The 12,234-nt window shown below is 43.5% G+C and overlaps 1 protein-coding gene across 2 annotated transcripts in view; it reads left to right on the top strand.

Annotated features, from left to right (window-relative positions):
- Window positions 1–12,234, top strand: part of CADM2 (cell adhesion molecule 2) — a 311,372-nt gene that overhangs the window by 20,383 nt on the left and 278,755 nt on the right. The gene's annotated exons all lie outside the window — the stretch shown is intronic.

The raw sequence follows: 12,234 nt of genomic DNA, 5'->3' as shown, positions 1-12,234 counted from the left end.
TGGTTTATGTTTGCTGAGTGGGTATAAGAAGGTTGGATGGGGGTGGAGATGATTGTTAGGACATAGATGTAAAATACATTTTGTATTGGTAAAGATTACAGCCTAGTAAGCAGTGTTCACCAACACAACATGGGCCATTGCAATCCTCTGACAGCTTAAATTGACACTAAAGCGAAAAAAAACCCAAACAAACAAAACGTATGATATAATGAATTGTATGTGTAATACTGATAATTATTAGAACATTAGTAGCAAAGAATGAAGTCTCATGTTTTTATTTTTAGTTATATAGCTTTATTTTTTATGACACTGCATCATTCTCTTATATTTGCAGTTTACAAACTACACTCTGTATTTTAAACTATGATACAGAGCAGAGCTAATGAACCTTTAATCTTTCCTGCAGTAAAACCTTAAACAAACAACAGTGAGAGACAGGTTGAGATAACAACTTCAGAAAACAGCACTGCAGCCGACCCAAGTTGGGTCAGAGAGCTCAGAAAAGCTCTTTTGCATAGATAGCAACTGAAGCTTCTTAACTCTTCCTATACTGGAAACAATATGAGACTTGTATCTGTGCTACTAATGTTCTATTTCTTAGCTGTTCCACACTCAAATCATTATCCCATAAGTTTATTTTCACTTCAGATTCCCTTTAAGCTCCAAAAATGACATACTGAGCTGTCTGTCCGAAGTCAGAATCCGATGTATTATCCGATAAAGGCCAAAGGCTACTATTTCCTCTTCCTCTAGGCTAGTGTACCCCAACAAAACATGTACTGTCGGTGGGCCTTCAGGACAGGGTTGGGGAACTCTGCTCTAGGCTACTCTTTTGTTTTGTTCAGATGTAAAAATTATTATTGATAACAAGAAGTACGTCTGTAGCTCATGAGCGCTTTGTTGCAACGCTGCACCCAGAGGAAGTGCTATTGTTCCTGAAAGTGTCAGAAAGAAATCACACCCTTTGATCATCTCAGTCTCCCTACTGGCGATTTCATATGACGGATAACTCCACCAATCAACAGGGAAGTGGAACAGTTAAAAAGGGTGCAAGACACATTCTGTTGAAAAGGGTGCCTGATTAAATAGTAGCCCTGGCACCTTGTATTTTACCAGGTGCCCTTTTCAACAGGACGCTGGCGGTCATGATGAGGTTAGGCATTGGCAGGGGCAGTGTGTGTTAAAGTGGATCTGAGGTGAACTTTTACTCATTGCATAATTGTGTTCCTTTCCTATTGTTTATAGGGCATTCCTCAAACCAAATACTTTTTTGTTTTTGTTTTAATACTCTAATTCCCTATAAACTAAATAAACCACGCCCACAGGTTTTCAGAGAGCCTTGGCAGTAGCAAGGGCTCATGGGAGCTCAGTCTGGGCAGGAGGAGGAGGAGGTGTTACTAGCCAATGATTTCAGAGCTAAAGGGGAGGAGGGAGGAGGGGGGATTAGGTTTTTTTCAGAGTCTGAGTGCTGATGGTGCAGATAAGCCTGCCTCTGTGTAATGTATACAAACGACATGGCTGCAGTCATTGTATCACAGGAAGAAATAATCATTTTCTATTAAATCTATGTGCAGCTAGATTTGCTGTGTAAACTATCTAAACTTTAGATAAGATATATACACAAGTTACTTGTTATAGTTCATTTTTCATCTCAGATCCACTTTAAGGTTAGGCAGGCACACCTGATATGGAGAAGGGGGGGTTCAGATTAGGCACCACCAGTGGCGGCTCCACACTGAGGCTTACCCGAGCTCAAGCCCCAGCTGACATTTTGTAAGCCCCCCCCCCCCCCCCACAAAGGCAAAACAGGAGGGGGAACAGCCCTAGAGTCGCTACTGGTCTACGCCTTCAATGCTGCCCACTGTGCTTCCTAGCGGAAGCACAGTGAGCTGCATTTAAGGCGGAAACCTGTGGTGACGGTGACGCTGCGCTCCAGCGATTGGAATGCAAAAGTGAGGTGAGTAATTCTCCACCCGCCCGCCTGCTTGCCACATATATGGATAGAGAGGGAAGCAAAAGGAGGGGACCCAGGTCGGGGGGGGGGGCTTAATTATACTAGCTATCCTGGGACAACTATACTACCTATACTGTGGAAAACTATACTAGCTACCTATTCTGGGGACAACTTTGTTACATATAATGCAGCAACTATGCTACCTATACTGGGGTAGCTATATTACCTATACTGGTGGCACCTATACCTGGCATTACCTGATGTGGCACGCTTAGTATGCCGCACTTGCTCCTTTCCCTTTTTTTGGGTGGGGGTGTTTCTGTGAGCCCTGCCTGCCAACCATTGTGCCCCTTTTGAGCCTCCCCCAAAAAATCTGAAGCTGGAGCCGCCACTGGGCACCACCAGGGGATTTAGTAGAGAGGTCAGTAGAAGAAGGGTTCTGTGTGAGATGGAGGTTAGGTTAGGTCATGGTAAAATATTGGTAAATATTACCAATATGTTTCTATATGTATTAAAGTGGTATAAAACTCTGACATAATATTCAATAAAAACATGTTTTTCTACTTTGTATATACCATACAGTTATCATATTTGCTTTTGTGCATAAGTATTATTATTCATTTAGAAATTACAAGTTCCCAAACTACAATTTTTTTGCTCTGACAGCTGACATTGCATTTTATTCATAACGGGTGTATTCATATTGTAATGTTTCCAGAAATGCATTCTGAGCATCTGTCTGTGTTCTGGAGTGTCTGAATTGCCAGAGAACGTTTACATTCCTCACTTGATACAATTAAGTAAACACAAGATAATGTTATCTCCAGTTCGGATGTGTCCAGCTTTCCCTGCAGGTAGCTTGTAAGTCCTGTATTTAACTAGTTGAATGCTGTTGTAGAAAAAAAAATGGTGGTAGTATGTAATATGCTGTAAATAATCTTTTAGAGCAAAGAAGAAATGCTGGGTTTCATAGCACTTTACGTAGTAGAATATCGCTAACTTTACCAATATTTTATTTTTGGCTATTTCCTTCTCCCTTTTCAACCGGCACCTTTATTAAATGTACGAACAGGGGAGCTCAGGAGCTGAGCTCATTTACTTTCAGTGTCCTTTACATCTTCTCCAACCTCGGGAACTGTAAAACTAGAAACTGCTAAGCTTAAAATGCAGACGTCCAATTTTGCCGTCAGTTGTGTTGCTTATTATCAGGGTCATGTTAACAAATACATTTCACAACTCTTTCAAATACAATGAAACAGACGTGATTCTCTGTCCGTCTACGATAAGCCAAAATAACGTAGGAGGAAAAATACTGTCTACAAACATCGACACATAAAGGAATCCAAGTATCATTTTCAGCATTTGCAGTGTAACACTTTTTTTTTTATTCCATGTGTTAACAGGGTCACCACTGCAACTATATTTTGTCTTGGTGTGCGAAGAAATGCATAATTTACTACTATTTTTTAAGTGGTTGAAATAATGAGCTAATTAATATTCTGCATAAAGTGAACATGAGTCTATTCTGTTCACGAGCTCATTAAAAAAAATTCTTTTTTTTTAACCATACATAGCCTCAAGGGAGATATTCTTCTTTCATAGGTGACCTGCCCCTTAGAAACAGCAAGTGTTAATAGAGGGCACAGAGAGAACATTTTGGTTTGCTAGAAATAACCATTTTCCCGAGGAAACATGGCAAAGTAGCAATCCTCTCTCACTCTGCATTCCTCCATAAATATATGGATAGATAAATTATGGAGATGACACATAGATAGATGGATAGGTGGATGACAGATAGACAGATAGACTGACTTATATTTAGATACTAACCATTCGCTATTATGAATCTTTCTGTGAAGGTTCTTATTTCTCTAGATCTCAGTATTTACAAAAAAAAATTACAGTACCTTTAAGTAAACCCGAGATGGACCTTTAAAAAAAAAAAAAAAACATGCTACCTGAAAATGTTTTTTTTTTTAATGAAAACAATGTTGATTGGGGAAAAAACAAACACATAAATGTGGCTTTCTCTACTTACGAGGGTTGAATGAAAAGTAATGCCTCCACCTCCATAACTCGTCAACAGATGGCAGCACAAATTGTGGCAAGTACTGGATTGTTCAGTAGACTCTCCTCTACAGTTCCAGTTGGTAGGAAGCCTTAGCGTTGGACGGTTTTGTTGTTGCAGTGCAAAGTATGGAACCCTGCGCAGAAGGTCGTCAATGCGATTTAAGCAATGTGCTGTTATTGAATTCCTGACAGCAGAAGGTGTCACCCCAAAGCTCGTAATTAAAGCTCTTAACCTGCTGAACTTAACCCTACTTCCATTTACTTTCAAAAACTGGCGCAATACCATTTTCTAGATACTTCTGTAGGTGTTATAAACCGGCAGCTGTTGAAGTTTACAGAAGTAAAAAAAAGAATTATTTGCATGGGTCTGCATGGGTCCATAAGGCACTGTAGACATGTGACTACAGGCCCCTGATGATGGAAAGGCGGCTCACTTCCCTTCCCCAAAGTCTCCCTCCCTCCTTACCTATGCTGAGTCCTGAGAAAAGCGTAAATAGCAGATTACTCACTCGCATTCCACTGATGAGATCTCCCTTCAGCGGGGGGCACTTCTAGCTACTTCATATTGCGGTTACCTCTTGTTACCTAATACTAAGGGTCACCTGAGGATACCTACGCCGGGCAGGGGAAATAGGGGAAGGTGAAAGCTGGGCCAGCCAGCAGACAGCAGTGCAATTTGGTGGGGGTTGTGGGTGGAGGATGAAGTCTAGGATGCCAGGACATCTGTGCCTACAGGCTCCTGTGATGTAAATGGCCTGGTCCATTCTACACCTTTCTCTGAGTGATCAGGATTACATTTCAACATCCTGGTTTCTTTTCAGTAGTCATCTCAGATAGAACTTGAAACTGATTGATTGCCTGGCATTCCCCTTCAAATGTTTTCTATTTTCCAACTGGTGTTAGTATAGTTTTCTGTGTTTATATGAATAAATACTTTTATCTCATGCAAAGTAAGCATGCGGCATCTGAATAGACATAGTACAACTGAACACAGGCTTTGCTGATTGTTTCTGCAGTTCTATAATTTATTCTGGATTTACATATCAAAAATGTATTCAGTTGCATGAATTTCCCATAATCCAAACAGATATATATTCATGAAGAGTGGTAACGAGAAATTCAGTAACCTATCCCAGTACAAAGCACTTCAGTTGTATTCAAGTGCATCAAATAAGTTCTTTAGCCAAATTATTATTTCATTTTTTCTATTTTGACAAACTGGAGAGGGATTATAATTGCTGTTCACTGTCATTTCTATCATTAATCACTCTGTGACCGCCTAACGCCGATCATAGGCCGCAGAGTGGCTCCCCCAGGACCGCCTAACGCTGATTGGCGTCGAGCCCTGGGGGTGGAGATTAGCAGGGAACACTCGCACACATGTGCGATTGTTCCCTGCGAAACATGGAGCTCCATGATCATCCTGCTAGCTGCAATTGCAACTAGCGGCTGTTAGAAAAAGAAGACCGCCATTATTTATATGTGCAGCGCTGTGATCTCTTGCAGCTCTGTATGGGAAAAAAAAAAGAAAGGTCGCATCAGCAATCAGATGCCACCAACAGAAAGCTCTGTTGGTGACAACATAAGTGGGGTAGATCCATTTGTGTGCTATGTCGTATGGCCCTGCAGCGAACTGTTAAAGCAGTGCAGTGCTGAATTGTATAAATAGCCTGGTCACTACGGGGTTATAAGCCTGTGGTCCTCAAGTGGTTAAGGCTAGGTTCACATAGGGATGCTCATTTGGTTCTGATCGGAAATGGGCATTGGCAGAGCGGAGATCCAAGCGTCATCCAAGCGGAGATGCGCGTGCATCGGCACGTGCAATCTCCTGCAAATCCCCGCCCCATGACTTTACGCCGATCTGCGTTAGGCGGTCCTGGGGCCTGCCGCCGCGTCCATGCCCATCAGCGTGACTCGGTCGCCAAGAAGTTAAATAATCTGTTTCTCTCAGTAGTTCCTGACTCATCTAGAAAAGTAAGTTGGGGCTAGAGAGAGGATTTTTTTTATTTTTTTCTATCTCATAACTTTTGAAAAAAAAAACACATTTTAAAATGCCCAATCTAATGGCAGTTTATGATGTTCTCTTTTGAAACCTGGTGTTAGAAAACAATTTTACCAGATGTATCAAAAATGCTGAGAAAAATATGATTCACTCTATGGACTTCATTGATAGTGGATCACTGGATGGATATTGATTTCAGTCATGCATTGTGGCACATAATCCTGTTTATCAAAGTAACCTCTATGTAATATGTGTTGTATAAATCCCAGCACTTTATTCGTCTGCCACAACTTTGCCTGTCAGCAGTAAATTCTCCTACATGGATTGCAGACCTTGATTTGCTATAAATGCAGTAGAATGATGGCACCTACCTGAGCATTGCTATACTAAGCAGGGGGGAAACATGTGTAGTGTACACATAAGGGTTATGAATAATAGTAATCCTCAGGACCCGTTTCCACTTGCATGGTTTCCGTGCCGTATCTGCAGAGTTTCCCCTCAGGCAAATCACGCAGGAAACTCTGCCATAAGGAGTCATAGAGCCGCAGGCCGAATCGCTTGCTAGCGATTTGGCCGGCTTTTCCATCCGTAGTTGTGCGGGAGGCTGTGAATCCTATAGACGTGCATGGCTCGGCTGATGGGATTCGTCTGCGTACCCGCAGTCCCGGAAGTGCCGCCGCGCGTCTCGCAGACGTGTGCGGCACAAGTGGAAATGGGCCCTCAAAGTGGACCTGAACTCAGAACTTCATCTCAGCTCTAAAAGATAAGCAATAGCATAATAACTTTTGAAAAAAAACATTTCTTTGTTACAGCTGATACAAATCCTACAATAAATCTGCAGTGTGTCTACTTCCTGCTTTAATGAAAGCAGACATATTGTTAAAGTGACCTCCAGACTAAAAATCGACTCAGCAGCACTGAAAAGGCCTGGTGTTTCTTTAACAGTTTCACAGCATTGGAACTTTGTTTCTCTTATACAAGCCTCATTTTTAGCTGCACAGAAGAAAACTGCCCTGGCATTTTTCCCCTGATGCTGTGCAAAGCATGATGGGATTTCTGATGTTGTTGTTCTCGTTCTGCTGTTTTGGTGCAATTTTTTTTTACATTTTGAATTTGACATTTAAAACCTAGCACATGCAGCTGGGATGGGTTATCAGGACACAGGACAGTTGGAACTGTGTTTTATGCTCCCTGTCACCTCCTTTCAACCAAAAAGATGGCTGCCCCCATGACAAAGATGGCAGCCCCCATGAATCACAAACATTTGCCTGTACTTTTAAAACGATGGGTAAAAAATTATATAACCTATGTATTCTAATTAACGTAACTCATGTAACTTAATGACAGTATGTTTGTTAGGCTGAAGTTCCCCTTTAACATCCTGTTTTTACAAATGAGCTCTCTGCCATGGCAGTCAGCTTACACAGCTAAGTGATCAAATTACAACTTGTGCTTAATCACAGATGAGGTGGAATTACACAGGCTAAACTCTCTAACTACATACAGGCTGAATTTCTCTATGTTTTCCTTCTATCCAGTCAAAGAGTTCAGGTCCACTTTAACCACTTGAGGACCACAGTCTTTCTACCCCTTAAGGACCGGCCACTTTTTTTTCCATTCAGACCACTGCAGCTTTCACGGTTTATTGCTCGCTCATACAACCTACCACCTAAATGAATTTTGGCTCCTTTTCTTGTCACTAATAAAGCTTTCTTTTGGTGCTATTTGATTGCTCCTGCGATTTTTACTTTTTATTATATTCATCAAAAAAGACATGAATTTTGGCAAAAAAATGATTTTTTTAACTTTCTGTGCTGACAATTTTCAAATAAAGTAAAATTTCTGTATACATGCAGCGCGAAAAATGTGGACAAACATGTTTTTGATTAAAAAAAAACCATTCAGTGTATATTTATTGGTTTGGGTAAAAGTTATAGCGTTTACAAACTATGGTGCAAAAAGTGAATTTTGCCATTTTCAAGCATCTATGACTTTTCTGACCCCCTGTCATGTTTCATGAGGGGCTAGAATTCCAGGATAGTATAAATACCCCCCAAATGACCCCATTTTGGAAAGAAGACATCCCAAAGTATTCACTGAGAGGCATAGTGAGTTCATAGAAGATATTATTTTTTGTCACAAGTAAGCGGAAAATGACACTTTGTGAAAAAAAAAAAGAAAAAAAAAAGAATCCATTTCTTCTAAAAAAAAATGAAATCTGCCACGGACTCACCATGCCCCTCTCTGAATACCTTGAAGTGTCTACTTTCCAAAATGGGGTCATTTGTGGGGTGTGTTTACTGTCCTCGCATTTTGGGGGGTGCTAATTTGTAAGCACCCCTGTAAAGCCTAAAGGTGCTCATTGGACTTTGGGCCCCTTAGCGCAGTTAGGCTGCAAAAAAGTGCCACACATGTGGTATTGCCGTACTCAAGAGAAGTAGTAGAATGTGTTTTGGGGTGTATTTTTACACATACCCATGCTGGGTGGGAGAAATATCTCTGTAAATGACAATTTTTTCATTTTTTTTACACAGGACACAGGACACAGGCGATACCACATGTGTGGCACTTTTTTGCACCCTAACTGCGCTAAAGGGCCCAAAGTCCAATGAGTACCTTTAGGATTTCACAGGTCATTTTGCGGAATTTGATTTCCAGACTACTCCTCACGGTTTAGGGCCCCTAAAATGCCAGGGCAGTATAGGAACCCCACAAATGACCCCATTTTAGAAAGAAGACACCTCAAGGTATTCCGTTAGGAGTATGGTGAGTTCATAGAAGATTTTATTTTTTGTCACAAGTTAGCGGAAAATAGATTTTTATTGTTTTTTTCACAAAGTGTCATTTTCCACTAACTTGTGACAAAAAATAAAATCTTCTATGAACTCACCATACTCCTAACGGAATACCTTTGGGTGTCTTCTTTCTAGAATGGGGTCATTTGTGGGGTTACTATACTGCCCTGGCATTTTAGGGGCCCTAAACCGTGAGGAGTAGTCTTGAAACCAAATGTCTCAAAATGACCTGTGAAATCCTAAAGGTACTCATTGGACTTTGGGCCCCTTAGCGTACTTAGGGTGTAAAAAAGTGCCACACATGTGGTACCGCCATACTCAGGAGAAGTAGTATAATGTGTTTTGGGGTGTATTTTTACACATACCCATGCTAAGTGGGAGAAATATCTCTGTAAATGACAATTGTTTGATTTGTTTTACACACAATTGACCATTTACATAGAAATTTCTCCCACCCAGCATGGGTATGTGTAAAAATTTACCCCAAAACACATTATACTACTTTTCCTGAGTACGGCGGTACCACATGTGTGACACTTTTTTGCAGCCTAGGTGCGCTAAGGGGCCCAACGTCCTATTCACGGGTCATTTTGAGGCATTTGTTTTCTAGACTACTCCTCGCGGTTTAGGGCCCCTAAAATGCCAGGGCAGTATAGGAACCCCACAAGTGACCCCATTTTAGAAAGAAGACACCCCAAGGTATTCCGTTAGGTGTATGGCGAGTTCATAGAAGATTTTATTTTTTGTCACAAGTTAGTGAAAAATGACACTTTGTGAAAAAAACCCAATAAAAATCAATTTCCGCTAATTTCTGGCAAAAAATAAAATCTTCTATGAACTCGTCATACACCTAACAGAATACCTTGGGGTGTCTTTTTTTCTAAAATGGGGTCACTTGTGGGGTTCCTATACCGCCCTGGCATTTTACGGGCCCAAAACCGTGAGTAGTCTGGAAACCAAATGTCTCAAAATGACTGTTCAGGGGTATAAGCATCTGCAAATTTTGATGACAGGTGGTCTATGAGGGGGCGAATTTTGTGGAACCGGTCATAAGCAGGGTGGCCTTTTAGATGACAGGTTGTATTGGGCCTGATCTGATGGATAGGAGTGCTAGGGGGGTGACAGGAGGTGATTGATGGGTGTCTCAGGGGGTGGTTAGAGGGGAAAATAGATGCAATCAATGCACTGGGGAGGTGATCGGAAGGGAGTCTGAGGGGGATCTGAGGGTTTGGCCGAGTGATCAGGAGCCCACACGGGGCAAATTAGGGCCTGATCTGATGGGTAGGTGTGCTAGGGGGTGACAGGAGGTGATTGATGGGTGTCTCAAGGTGTGATTAGAGGGGGGAATAGATGCAAGCAATGCACTGGCGAGGTGATCAGGGCTGGGGTCTGAGGGCATTCTGAGGGTGTGGGCGGGTGATTGAGTGCCCTAGGGGCAGATAGGGGTCTAATCTGATAGGTAGCAGTGACAGGGGGTGATTGATGGGTAATTAGTGGGTGTTTAGGGTAGAGAACAGATGTGAACACTGCACTTGGGAGGTGATCGGACGTCGGATCTGCGGGCGATCTATTGGTGTGGGTGGGTGATCAGATTGCCCGCAAGGGGCAGGTTAGGGGCTGATTGATGGGTGGCAGTGACAGCGGGTGATTGATGGGTGGCAGTGACAGGGGGTGATTGATGGGTGATTGATAGGTGATTGACAGGTGATCAGTGGGTTATTACAGGGAAGGACAGATGTAAATAATGCCCTGGCGAATTGATAAGGGGGGGTCTGAGGGCAATCTGAGCGTGTAGGCGGGTGATTGGGTGCCCGCAAGGGGCAGATTAGGGTCTGATCTGATGGGTAACAGTGACAGGTGGTGATAGGGGGTGATTGATGGGTAATTAGTGGGTGTTTAGAGGAGAGAATAGATGGAAACACTGCGCTTGGGTGGTGATCTGATGTCGGATCTGCGGGCGATCTATTGGTGTGGGTGGGTGATCAGTTTGCCCGCAAGGGGCAGGTTAGGGGCTGATTGATGGGTGGCAGTGACAGGGGTGATTGATGGGTGGCAGTGACAGGGGGTGATTGATGGGTGATTGACAGGTGATTGACAGGTGATCAGTGGGTTATTACAGGGAAGGACAGATGTTAATAATGCCCTGGCGAATTGATAAGGGGGGGTCTGAGGGCAATCTGAGCGTGTAGGCGGGTGATTGGGTGCCCGCAAGGGGCAGATTAGGGTCTGATCTGATGGGTAACAGTGACAGGTGGTGATAGGGGGTGATTGATGGGTGATTGATGGGTAATTAGTGAGTGTTTAGAGGAGAGAATAGATGGAAACACTGCGCTTGGGTGGTGATCTGATGTCGGATCTGCGGGCGATCTATTGGTGTGGGTGATCAGTTTGCCCGCAAGGGGCAGGTTAGGGGCTGATTGTTGGGTGGCAGTGACAGGGGGTGATTGATGGGTGATAGGTGATTGGCAGGTGATTGACAGGTGATCAGTGGGTTATTACAGGGAAGGACAGATGTAATTAATGCACTGGTGAATTGATAAGGGGGGGGGGGGGTCTGAGGGCAATCTGAGCGTGTGGGCGGGTGATTGGGTGCCCCGCAAGGGGCAGCTTAGGGTCTGATCTGATAGGTAACAGTGACAGGTGGTGATAGGGGGTGATTGATGGGTGATTGATGGGTAATTAGTGGGTGTTTAGAGAAGATAACAGATGTAAACAATACATTTGGGAGGTAATCTGACGGCGGGTTTGCGGGCGATCTAATGGTGTGGGTGGGTGATCAGATTGCCCGCAAGGGGCAGGTTAGGGGCTGATTGATGGGTGGCAGTGACAGGGGGTGACAGGGGGTGATTGATGGGTGATAGGTGATTGGCAGGTGATTGACAGGTGATCAGTGGGTTATTACAGGGAAGAACAGATGTAATTAATGCACTGGCGAATTGATAAGGGGGGGTCAGAGGGCAATCTGAGCGTGTTGGCGGGTGATTGGGTGCCCGCAAGGGGCAGATTAGGGTCTGATCTGATAGGTAAAAGTGACAGGTGGTGATAGGGGGTGATTGATGGGTGATTGATGGGTAATTAGTGGGTGTTTAGAGGAGAGAATAGATGTAAACAATGGATTTGGGAGGTGATCTGATGTCGGATCTGCGGGCGATCTATTGGTGTGGGTGGGTGATCAGATTGCCCGCAAGGGGCAGGTTAGGGGCTGATTGTTGGGTGGCAGTGACAGGGGGTGATTGATGGGTGATTGATGGGTGATTGACGGGTGATTGACAGGTTATCAGGGAAGATAGATGCATACAGTACACAGGGGGGGGGGGGGGGTCTGGGGGGGGGGTCTGGGGAGAATCTGAGGGGTGGGGGGGTGATCAGGAGGGGGCAGGGGGGGATAAAAAAAATAGCGTTGACAGATAGTG

The sequence above is a fragment of the Hyperolius riggenbachi genome, chromosome 2 (genome assembly GCF_040937935.1).
Source record: "Hyperolius riggenbachi isolate aHypRig1 chromosome 2, aHypRig1.pri, whole genome shotgun sequence".
NCBI classification, from domain to species: domain Eukaryota; kingdom Metazoa; phylum Chordata; class Amphibia; order Anura; family Hyperoliidae; genus Hyperolius; species Hyperolius riggenbachi.
The sequence above is the reverse complement of the archived record's forward strand: the minus strand, read 5'-3'. Positions and strand labels throughout refer to the sequence as shown.